Source organism: Pan paniscus, chromosome 1 (assembly GCF_029289425.2).
Source record: "Pan paniscus chromosome 1, NHGRI_mPanPan1-v2.0_pri, whole genome shotgun sequence".
Classification (NCBI taxonomy): Eukaryota; Metazoa; Chordata; class Mammalia; order Primates; family Hominidae; genus Pan; species Pan paniscus.
Window position 1 is genome coordinate 88,283,813 of NC_073249.2, and position 13,209 is coordinate 88,297,021.

The following is a 13,209-nucleotide window of genomic DNA, read 5'->3' on the forward strand; positions in this document are numbered from 1 at the left end:
AAATGTTAAATAATTTAATTACTATCTTTATGCTACTCTTTTATGGATGGGCCTGTGAGAAGATAGTGACACCCCTGTATTTAGTGGGTGGTATTTTACCTGAAAAGGGTGCTCATTCCCAGTGCCTAAGGAAGAATGTTTCCCAGAGCAGGTGGAGAGCCACTGTTGGTGCAGTGGGAATCTTGCTCGCCATAGTGGTTGCTAGTTATCATGCCCATAGTCTGGACCTCCTGAGAGTCAAGGCATACAGGATGCAGTCCAGGGTGGGAAGTATAGCAACGTATGCTCCATGGAGTGGCAAGTTGGGAGTAAGCTAGTAAAGACCCCCAGGGAGGTGCCAGCAGAGCTAGAGACATATTCTGTGGAGAGTATCTTACAGAGAATGTGACAGGGTATATGGGTCTGAGAGGGGGCTGGTTATGGTAGATTCAGACATTGTGATCATGGCTAGGACTAGAGAGATTCCTAGGGGAATACCCATACACTGAAAATTAAATGCACACTTCATTTCTATACAGGCAAAAGAATGTTATCCTCACATATGCAGGTGGCAAAGGAAGGAGCAACAAATTGTTCTCAGGCCATCTATAGTCTGCTTACCCAAGAGATATACTATACCCCACCCCAGTCCAACTGTAAAATTTCAGGACAATGATTTTGTATCTAAGGTAGCCTTTAAAAAACACAAATATGTTTAAACTTTTCCTAAAACTTTTTTTCTTTTTCCTTTGAGAATGAGTGCTCACTATATTGCCCAGGCAGGTCTCGAACTCCTGGACCCAAGCTATCCTCTCACCTCTGCCTCCTTAAGAGCTGGGATTACAGGCATGAGTCACTGAGCCCAGCACTTTTCCTAAAACTTTTCTCAGACTTTATAGCAATATATTCTGCCCAATCACCAAGACCACATCCTGAGTGACTCCTAGGAACTGACTCTGTGGAAGGGACTTAAAACTTCTGGGTAGCCAGATAAAGCTATTCTCATCAAGGAGAAATTTCCTAGAAACCAGCCACAAATATTTGTCAGTTCTTCAGACTTTTCACAATACTTTGTATTCCTCATTCCTAAGTAACTATTGTACCCTCTGCAATGGATATTATTTTTTAATAATTTTTTAAATTTATTTGTTTTTCATTGTCATTTAGTAAAATCTCTTGAGAGTCCCAAGTCTTGGGAAATCAAGGGAAGGGATTTTTGTCCACTCTTTGGCCAGAACATTGAAAGAGAATTGGTGTATCCCCCAGAGACCTATTATAGCAGGGTCGGCAGTTATTAAATAAGAAGATTCTAGAGGGAAATTGTGATGTGGGTCTGAATCAAAGCCTCTAGGTCAACCACCCACTCCCCCTGCGCAGCAAATCACGAGGTGCAGTGTTCTGTTTGAGTGTGGAAGTAGGCATCTCCTTTCACCTACCCAATGCTGTAGCACTCACATTCCCAGGACATCTACCTCTGGCTTATGTTCTCAAAAGACAGTTCACCTCTTCATGTTGTTTCGTTCACAAAATCTCCTCTTTGAGATGACTGGGATGTTGGCACCCACACATAATCAATAATGTCAAGCCAGCTCAAGAAGGGCTACTCCTGCTTTTTTGTTTGTAGGAGTTCCTTCCTCAGTGGGGTTCTAGTTTGACCCCAAGGGAGAGGGAGTCTACAGTTAGGATTTTATTAAGTTACTTTTCAGATCGAATCCAGTTCAGGGAGAAAGACTGGCACTTTGGAGGGATTTACCATTGAAACAGAGCTAAAGAGATGCTGTGGAATAACGAAAAGTAAACACAACCTGTAATCAGCTTAAGTGGAAATAAATGGCAAACTGTGGAAATGTGATACTTTATACACACTCCCTCCTCTGCTCCCAGGGGGTGGCTGTAGGTATTAAAAGAGACAAGGCAAGTAAAAGCTGCAAACTCTCTGCTCATAAGTAAGAAATAAATGATAATTTTGGGTCACCCCAAAGACAATGTCATTAGAGGATATTGTGTTTGAGGCCTTGAGAAGTGAGGGGAAATCTAAAATTAGAAATAATAACGTTTTACTTTCTCAGAAGATCAGAAAAGCCATTTCTTAATACTAAAGAAGATAGAAAACTATTCATTACTACACAACAAAGAATTCAAGAGAATCAGCCAGGTGCGGTGGCTCAAGCCTGTAATCCCAGCACTTTGGGAGGCGGGCGGATCACGAGGTCAGGAGATCAAGACCATCCTGGCTAACACGGTGAAACCCCGTCTCTACTAAAAATACAAAAAAATTAGCCGGGCGTGGTGGCGGGCGCCTGTAGTCCCAGCTACTCGGGAGGCTGAGGCAGGAGAATGGCGTGAACCCGGGAGGCAGAGCTTGCAGTGAGCCGAGATCGTGCCACTGCATTCCAGCCTGGGTGACAGAGCGAGACTCCGTCTCAAAAGAAAAAAAAAAAAGAATTCAAGAGAACCAGGATTTCAGACACAAGAGCAATTTGATATTAAGAAGTCCTGGCAAATTAAACATGCTAGGACTTCTGAGCAGTCAGTAGCATTAAATAAGGTATGTTTCTTTCAAAACTTCAGCTCCAGCCTTTGCCTTCCCCCTTACTCCACTTTTGCCTCTATATATTAATATTTTACCTCTCCCACATGAGCATCTGAACCTGGACATGACCCCTGGTTTTTGGCTTGTTACTACTCACAATGTGCTGAGAGTGCACTATAGTCTTACCACACTGCAAGTAGAGACCGAACAGAAATTGGAATTCGGACTACAAGAATAGAAGAAAAAGGCATTTTTGAGGAAGAAATATAAAAGGGAACCTACTAAAAATTTAAATGACATATCAAAAGCCAATAGATGTATACTTTTCCCCTTCTAGGGAAAATTAGGAAAGGGTATATTTTTCTAGAGAAAAATGTGTGTGTGTATATATGTGTATATGTGTGCATGTGTGTGTGTGTGTATGTGTATGTATCTGTATGTGTTCGTGTGTGTATGTATCTCTGTGTGTGTGTAAATGTGACCTAGCAGAGTACCATGAGTCATCCCATATTCTAGGGGGGCCCAAGGTTTTATTTTTGTTTTTTTGTCTGTTTTGATATTGAGAAAGGCAGGCAATAGAATTTACAAAGAACCTAAGAAGATTAGTTGTTTTTGCAGGCTTTATAGACAGGTTTTGTAAAGGAACAGTTCTTGAGAGAAGAAATATGTACTTGGATTTAATATTTAAATGTATGATAGGCAGGGGAAGAGGAGTTCACTCCAAGAAGATTCAGGGCCCTTGTGTACACACATCTCCTGGTGACTTGTTCTGTTATTTCAGGTTAGTGGTCAGAACTGTAGCAGTTCCTTTGTAGGAGGAAATCCTACGAGGCTTGGATTTTTAACAATCCTGCTGTAAGATTTCCTAACCACCTACCCCAACACTATATAAGTTTTCCAGAGGCTGAGGTCTATAAGTTTTCCAGAACTTATAGAAATTCTATTCAGCATCCAGATCTCAGGAGCAGCATTCCTGTGGTGTTGAAGAGGATTTCAAACTTAGTGCAAAAGACCTAAAAGAGTGTAAGGATTATGATAACCTGTGAACAAGATCAGGAATAGAAACAGTATGGCCCACAAAAACAAAGATACAAAGTCTTCCCCTTTCTCTGGAAGAAGTTCATATATAGGAAATGCTCCCTGAGGCAGGAGAGTTAAAATGTGTCTGAGCACAACTGCCACTGGAAAAGAATATCTTCTCTCATTATTATATTGGGCAATGTTATTTTTCCTGTGATTAGATATGCCTCTGACCCATTAGAATGACAAAGTGCAAACAGAGCCTCGGAGGGGTGTCCTCAGGTATAACTGTGAGAATTGCCTGGGAAACAGCCTCAGAGCACCCAGACAACAGATTTTCATTCATTCAGCAAGTATCTATTGAGTGCTTACCAGGTACCAGACTGTTCTAGATGCCTCAGATACATTTGTAAATAAAACAGACAAAAATCCCTGCATTCAGAGAGCTTTCATTCTATTGGAGAGAGACATAAAGTAAATAATAAACATATTAAATAAGTATATAATATTATATGAAATGATACAAAGTATGGGAGAAAAAAGAGCAGGGAAAGGGGATTAGAAGCAGAAGTGGATTGCAATTTTAAGTACGGTGAGAAGGTGACAGTTGAGCAAAGATTTGAAAGATGAAGGAACTGAGCTCGCGGCTATCTAGTGAGAAAACATTTCTGGCAGACAGAACAATCAGGAGAGGAACTGAAACTGCTTTATGCCTGGAATGTTCCAGGAGTTGTTTGGAGTGGAACTGAGGGAGGGAGCGAGAGGTAGGAAATGAGGTCAGAGAGGAAATGAGAGACCAGATCACACAAGACCTCATGAGATTGTTCACTTTGACACAAATGAAATGGGGAACTTTTGGGAGATTTTGAGCATAGGAATGATATGATCTGAAATGTTTTTGAAAGACCATTCTGATTGCTGTCTTGAGAAAAGATTGTAGCAGGGTAAGGGCAGAAGCAGTGAGACAAGTAGGACGCTGTTGCAGCAAGCCAGGCATGAAAAGATGGAGGCTAGTACTAGGGTAGTAGTATAGAGGTAGTAGGAAGTCTACATTCTATACATGTTATAAGACAGAACAACCAGACACAGTGGCTCACACCTGTAATCCCAGCACTTTGGAAAGCCAAGGCAGGAGCATCACTTGAGCCCAGGAGTTTGAGACCAGCCTGGGCAATATAGCAAGACTTCATCTCTATAAAAAAATCAAAAGAATTAGCCACCCATGGTAGGACTACGCCTGTAGTCCCAGCTACTCAGGAGGCTGAGGTCGGAGGATTGCTTGAGCCTGGGGTATCAAGCCTGCAGTGAGCTGTGATCGCACCCCTGCACTCCATCCTGAGTAACAGAGCAAGACTCTGTCTCAAAAAGAAAATGAAAATAAAAAAATAAAATGAAGATAAAACCACCAGAATTTCCTGATAGACTAGATATGAGAAGGAGATGAGTCCAAGATTTTTAACCTAAATGTCTCAGTTGTTTATTGCACCATAAAAAACCACCCCAAAACTTAATGGCTTAAAACAACCAATTTCTTATTATCTCTTATGCTTCTTCTGTGGGTTGACTGGGCTCAGTTGGGCATTTTTGTTTGGGGTCTTTGATGCTACTGCAGTCAGTGGTAGAGTTTTATGCAGATTTGAATGCAGGAGATGACCTGGGAGAATAATGCTTCTTGTGTTGACTGGCATAAACATGGATAAAGGATATCATGATATATTCAAGATGAGTAATGCCAGTGAAGCTATGAGTGTTGGCATGTAGAGGACAGTGGTAATCTGGGGCTCTCTCTTGATGCCTGTTAACAAAAGACTGGTTGTAAGTCCTGAGTTCATTCTGAGTGTGCTGACCCCAGCTGATGGAATTGAGGTTGCCTAGAGAAGCCACGCATTACTCCAAATATATGGCCTTTCTTGACCCGGATAAAGTGGGTTACAGTAGAAGTCCTGGGTAATCTAAGGTCTTGGTCCCAGGGAACAGGGACCAATCTTGACCTTTTTGGGGAATTAGTAATTTTATACATTGTCTTCCTCCAGACCTTTGCTGTCCAATATGATGGGAGTCATCAGCCACATATGGCTATTAAAAAATGTGATTAGTCCAAACTGAAATGTGCTATAAGCATAAAATACACAGTGGCTTTTGAAAACAGTATGAAAAAATGAATATTAGATATCTCATTAATATTTTATACTAATTACATGTTAAATGATATTTTGAATATGTTGGTTATATAAAATATTAATAAAATTACTATCTTGGTTCTTTTTACTCTTTTTAATGTGGCTACTAGAAAATATTTAACTATATATGTGATTTATGTGATATATGTATTGGACAGAGCTGCTCTCATACCCTTGATGGGGCTGAAGACATCTGGAAACTCATGTGTGAGATCGCTCCGAACCCTTCTTAGAAGCATTGCACTCCTTCCCCATATGGTCAGAGTTTCATCATTTCTCTTGAGAGTTAGAAATCCTAGAACCCTCAGGCTTCTGAGAGTTCCAAGCTTGAATGCCTTTGCCCCTGCCCCCAGGTTTTTTGTAGGCAGAGGTTTGCAAACAAAATTCCTTTATTTTGCTGTAACCTGGTAACTTTCACATGTACAAGGGGTATCAACGCCCTCTTAAAATCTCTTCATCTCAACTTTCTTTGTAATCGATTTTTTTATTATTTCATTAGCATAACCTCAATTGTTAGTTTAGTGTTACCAAAATCCCTCTTAACAGCTATAGTTATCCCTTACCATAATTGTTTCTAATATAGTTTGGCTCCTAGGGGTTCAAGTTAACATTACCTAAATAAGCATAGGAATGTTTATTCTCCCAGGATGCAAGAGTACTTAAGTGCTGCATCTTGTCTCAAAATTTTGAATTTTTGATAAATTTTACAATAGATTTATGCATTGCCAAAAAAAAAAAAGGAAAGACAGAGAAAAATGTGGAGGATGACATCTGATGACAGCTAATTCCAGCTGCTGACATCAGAATTTAAGGGCAGAAGGTTTATTTATAAATCACAGGAATAGAACATTGAAATCCAACCCCTTCATTTTACAAATAAGGAAACCACAGCTCAGAAAAGAATTGTGAGTTGACCCAAGGCAGACCTCTCCCATGCCACTCTACCTCATTGTCTCCATTCAGTTATCTGCACTGCCTACTCAAGACGTATTTTATCATGTCCATGTATCTAATTGTCTCTGTTGTTAGTTTTTCCATAATTCAAGAGTAAGACCTTCAGAATGAAAGTTTCTCTAGGGCAGAAATTCTAATAGATTCATTACACTTATTTTTGCTGAATTGGGTAAATGGGCACAGGAAGACAAGAATACTATTTGTTGAGCATCCGACTTTATCATAATTACTGATTTTTCTATGTAATATCAGCTTATCTCTCTAATATCAGCTTCTCTAAAGTGATTTTTGGGGGTAAATATTCCCCCCAAATTTAGTTTTCTATATTGTTTCATTAGAAGATAGGATGAGAAAGTTCTTGCAGGCCAGAACTTCAAAGAGCACACAGAATCTTCATCAACTTATAAATAAGTCAACAATTTGTCCCTGAAGTTTAATACCATTGCATACAGTCAAGATGATATTTACCTAGAAAATTGTCAAAGCAACTGGTATTAAAATGCTCACCATGGCTCATAGAACAATGTTTACATTCCCATTGATTGACTGCTTTTTGAACAATATAGCTTGTGTTTAGTTCTCCACCCCTAGTATCAAAATCAAGCAGGTCAGCCCAATTGATGTGGTTCTATGGGGTCATGGATGATGGATGGTTATTGGTATGTTGATAGCAAAAATATCCATGAAAAAAATTTAAAATAAATTTTAAAAATCATAGCTTTCTAAAAATATTTTTTAAATCTCTATAGCTGAAGGTGCATGAATTTTAAGTTCAAACAAAGAATTGTGTTCAGGAGAGAGTATCAGATGTCAAAGACAGATAATTTTTCCAAATACATTATCAAGAATACCTGAGAGTCGTGAACCCGGGAGGCGGAGCTTGCGGTGAGCCGAGATCGCGCCACTGCCCTCCAGCCTGGGCGACAGAGCGAGACTCCGTCTCAAAAAAAAAAAAAAGAAAAAGAGAGACCTGAGAGTTTGAGATTTGGGTTACAGATCAGTGGAAGAGTGTCTAGGTAAATACCAAAGCAATACCAGTTGCTGTTTGCTGTTTGCTGATTATAGATTGACTTTCTATATTAACTGGGGACGTGAAGTAGATAGGCATCCCCACATAAAGCATTTGGAGAAGAAATCACTTCCTGTTAAACCTGACAGGATAAATTTATTGCTAAATATACCTCTAGAATATACCTCTAAAATATACCAATAGAAATATAAGAAATTCAATTTTACATTTTTAAAATTAATTTTAACAATATATTTTATTTAACCCAATGTATTAGTTTTCTAGAGCTGCCATAACAAAGTACCAAAAACTAGGTGTCTTAAAAAACAGAAATTTATTGTCTCACATTTCTGGAGGCCAAAAGTCCAAGATCAAGGTGTCAGTAGGGTGAAGGCACTAGGGAAAGATCTGTTACAGGCCACTTTCCTAGGTTCTGGTAGTTCCTTAGCATATGGCAGCAGAGCTCCAACTTCTCATGGTGTTCTCCTTGTCTATATGTCTGTCTTTCTATCCAAATTTCACTTTTTAAATTAGGACACAAGTCATATTAGATAGGGGCCCACTCTACTCCAGTATGACCTAAGCTTAACTATGTAGACAGCAGAAGTCTCATTTGTAAATAAGCTCACACTTGCAGGTACTAGGAGATAGAACATCAACATATGTACATTTTATTGTTTGTTGATTGCATGTCAATAAAGCTGTGAAATGAAGCTAATTGTAAAAATATTTAATACAGAAAGACAAATGACACAAATCCCTACTCATCATATTATCATGTCATGAATTTCAGGGGGTTATGTGAAAAATACATACACATGATTTATTATCACCTATATGATTATACTTTGATACCATTTACTTTTCTAATGAACTACTTATGTTAGTTATCTATGACTGTGTAATAAGTTACTGCAAAACTTACCAATTTAAGCTAACAAATATTTATTATGTCACAGTTTCTGTGGGTTAGGAATCAGGAGTAGCTTAGCCTCATGGTTCTGGCACAGGGTCCTCATGAGGTTACAGTCAAGCTGTTAGCTGGGGCTGCCATTATTTGAAGTTTCAACTGAGACTGGAGCATGCCATTCCAAGCTCATTCTGGTGGTTGCTCACTTAGGTAGCCTTAGCTCTTCCACATGTGGGCCTCTCCATCGGCTGCCTGTATGTCCTACAAAATGTCTACTGGCTTCTTCGAAGTACCTGTGTGTCCTCACAAAATGATGTTTGGCTTCTGTGAAAAGTGGATTATGAGAGAGACAGAGAAAGAGGGACAGGGAGCCTAAGATGAAGCCATAGGCTTTTACAACCTAATATTAGAAGGGATGTACCTACATTTTTGCCATATTCTATTTTTACAAAGACAAATTGTGATATGATGTGGGAGCAATCTGCAGGGGGTATGAATATAAGAAGGTGGGATAATTAGAGGCTGTTTTAGAGGTTGACTACCACAAAAGTATAACTGACATATGTACTTACCTACTCCTCCCTTATACTTTTAAACTGCCACATAGTGTTATGTAGCTCATAAACAGGCTCTTAACTATAAATATGTGGCATATTTCCTAATTTTCTATATTAGAGATAATGAAGCAATGAAGATACAACTTTGCCAATGGGTGCAAATATTTGAGTAAGATAAATATCTAGAGTGGAATTGTTAGGGTTAAGAATAAACATTTAAGATTTAGACGCATTCTTCCAAATTTTTATTCCAAAACTTTGTAGTGTTAGATTAGGTAGACAGCCAGAAATGAGCAGGCAACGGAGCCCCCTGGAGAAAGAAGTCCTGGAGATGCTGCCCACTATAGTCAGTGCTGCCCACTGACAGTCACCAAAAAGACAGTGGCTAAATTGGCTACATCTGGCCTTGTGGTTAGGCTCCTCCAGCCCTGAAGGGGACTTATCAGGCCCTAGCTAGAGATAACCATGCTAGGGATTTTCTCCACTGGCAAATGCAATCCTCCAAAAACTTGCCCTAGACTATACTTTTGCTCATTTTAACAGTAAAAACACACCCTTAGGTGGAGATTTTAAATGCTAATTAGACCTGCAACATGTATACCAGCATGTACAACCACAGAGCATGCATGCCCAAAGGGACCTCCCAAAACATGCTTGCAAGTGACACCCCCTCAAGCCCTTTCATGAATAATTATGTAAGATTCTCATAGAGAGAGTCACCCAGCACTACCAGCTGCTGGCTTATTCTTTTGAGCAACCCACTCAGACTCATCTTTCAGAGTGTAATGTCTACTTAAATAGATACTACTACTACTATTTTTTCAGCCAGGCCAGCTTGGAGCTGTTTTTTACTCCTCTCTAGGCATGTACTTTGTCTTTCTTCAATAAACTCTGCTACTTAACCCTTGCTATACGTCTCTTGGCTGCATTCCTGCTTCCAAGTTAAGAAGAACCTAGGATTCCCGTACAGTAACAGCAGTAACAGTACTATAATTTCACATTCAAAAAAAAAAAAAAACGATAATAGTGACCATTTTCTCAGACCTTCAGCAATGCTGCACTACCAAATATTTAAAATAATACCAAAGGCTAAAAAATATCACAAATTAGAAGTTTGCATAGATGGATGGACATGTGATAAAGACATAGGATGTTAAAGACAAAATCTAGATGAGTTTGCAAGTATTATTCGTTTCCCAGGATGGCTGCAACAAATTATCACAAACTGGGTGGCATAAAATGACAGAAATTTGTTCTATCACAGATCTGGAAATTAAAAGTGTGAAATCAAGATGTCAGCAGGACCATGCTCCCACTAAAGGCTTCCCATGCTTCCACTAGGGAAGAATCCTTCTTTGCCTCCTCCTACCTTCTGCTGACTCCCAGATATCCTTGACATTCCTTGGTCTTTGGCAACATGACTTGAGTCTCTGTCTACACCTTCAGATGGACTTCTTTTCAGTGTGTTTGTGTGTGTCCTCTCCTCATTTTAGACAGCATTTACCTTCACTTTATCCACAGGCTGTCCACCAAGCTGCAAATGATAAGACACACTGAATGCTTGCAGAAATATCTGATTAAAGACTAATACATCTTCAAAGACCCCAAAATGAGTATGTAAGATTTCTCATTTGCAGAAATACCTGATTAAAGACTAATACATCAACATCCCAAAAATGAGTAAGATTTCTCATTTCACTATAAATATATGTAAATTAAATGAAATTTTTGAAACACAAATGAGAGTACACAACCTCAACTTTTTATACACACAGCTCAGGATCTGGAACCAGTGAAACAGCCTGAGCACTTGATGGCATAAGTGTTATCCTCAGAAATCACAGACTCTGACACGTGGCCAAACCAGTAGACAAAGATGCCCTCAGCAGAGAGAAAAGTAACCTTTCAGTCACAAAGATTCCATTGGCAGAAGGATTGCTGTGGCAAAGTCCTGGCCAATTCTCTATAAGTGTCTCTGTCTGCGTACATACATCCATTGTTAGTGTGTGTGTGTTGTTCTTGTTGTTCTTTGTGTGAAAAACAAATGTCAGCTAGAAGTCTATCCTGATGCCCACCCCCCCCACCACACACACTCCTGGTCAGTTTGACTGTTCAGTTTTCCCCAAAGGATCCTCTGTCTCCACACTTCAACCTCCATTGCCAGGTTGGTCTAACTAGCCAGAACTCTCAAGATTCATTTTCACATCCAGAATACACAAGAAACTCAAACATATCAACAGTGAGCAAGCCCAGGAACACACACACACACACACAGCTGACCACCACCACATAGAAATACCATCTAAACCCATTAACAAGTGGGCAAAAAACACATAGGAATGGCCAACCAATATGTGTAAGAAGAAAATGCTCAACATCACCAATTATCAGGGAAATGCAAATTGAAACCATGATGAGCTGTCATCTTACCCCAATTAGGATGACTATCATTAAACAGAAGGAAAAATAACCAATCCTGGCAAGCAGATAGACAAAAGGGAAGACTTAGACACCATTGGTGGGAAGGTAAATAAGTACAGACATCATGAAAAATAGCATGGAGATTTCTCAAAACAAAACAAACAAACCCCTGCCCACTCTGATAACTAAAGGTAGAGCTACCATTGAATCCGGCAATCCCACAGCTGGGTATTTATCCAAAGCAAAGGAAATCCAGATATCAGAGGGATACCTGCACCCCTGTGTTTAATGCAGCACTATCCATAATTGCAGAACCATCAAATCAACCTAAGTGTCCATCAGCCAGGAAATGAAAAAAAAAATGTGGCATATATACACCATGGAATACTATTTGGCCATACAAAATAACAAAATCCTTTCATTTGCAGCAACATGGATAGAACTGGAGGTCACAATGTAACATCAAATGAGCCAGGCACAGAAAGAAAGGGCATGTTCTCACTCCTATATGGGAGCTCAAAAAGTTCACCTTGTTGAGGTAGAGAGTAGAATAATAGATACCAGAGGCTGGAGAGGGTGTATGGGTAACTGTGGTGAAGAGAGATTTGTGGCAATTGCCTTGCTCAATTAATTTAAAACAAAAAGGAGATATTGGAGGCTGCACAAATATTTCTTATGATTAGGCATAATTGCAGCCTGTCAGTAACAATATGAACCTGTGACTGCCACAGTTATTACTTGAGACCGTCACTACAGCAGTTACTACTGTTACTGCTTGAGACCATCGCTACAGCAGTTACTACTGTTACTGCTTGAGACCAAAGGTACAGCAGTTACTACGGTTACCACTTGACCATCATTACAACTGAACAAAGGGACAAACACAGAAATAATAAAAAACAAAGAAACGATCTTAAAGAAAGGGGAACTGGGGAAGAAGAAGAGAGCTCCCTGCTTCTAGTGAGCAAAGGCAGCCCCTGAGTTTCTACAGCCCGTCGTATTGATTGGGTAACAAGAGTAAGGAGGATGAGGTAATGATTTGCCGGCTGCTTAACTGATCACAGGTTCATATTGTTACTGACAGGCTTCAATTATGCCTAATCATAAGAAACATTTGTGCGGCCTCCAATATCTCCTTTTTGTTTTTAAATTAATTGAGCAAGGCAATTGCAGGCTATGTAACCCTTAATTGCCGGTTGGTGATCCAGCTTCATTTTTCTTAGCCCTTATTCAAAATAGAGTTGCTCTGGTTTGAATGCTTCTTACATATCTCCCCCTTCCCTTTTACTAGAGGACCCTTAATCCTAAGGGTTGCAGAAGGATGAAGGTCCATCTTCTGCAACTTCTTCATGCTGAATAGAGGTGATTATATTCCTGCCTATTAGGGTCTCTTGTTTTCAGGGTAGAGAGGAGCTCAGTCACAAAGCATTGGTCCGTTAAGCATCGATCGTACCTCTGAGTTCCAGCAAAAGGTGAAACCCTGGTGCTCCAGCAGTTTCTCAGCTTCCTGTGTGGTTTTCCTGATCTGTCCCCATGTTATCGGGGTTAATGTCAGCATGAGTCCGGTTGGTCCTCGTTTCATCTTCGCATTCAAATTCAACTGGTTCATGGCTCATACTGGGGGAACCAGGTCCATGGTTGGGATC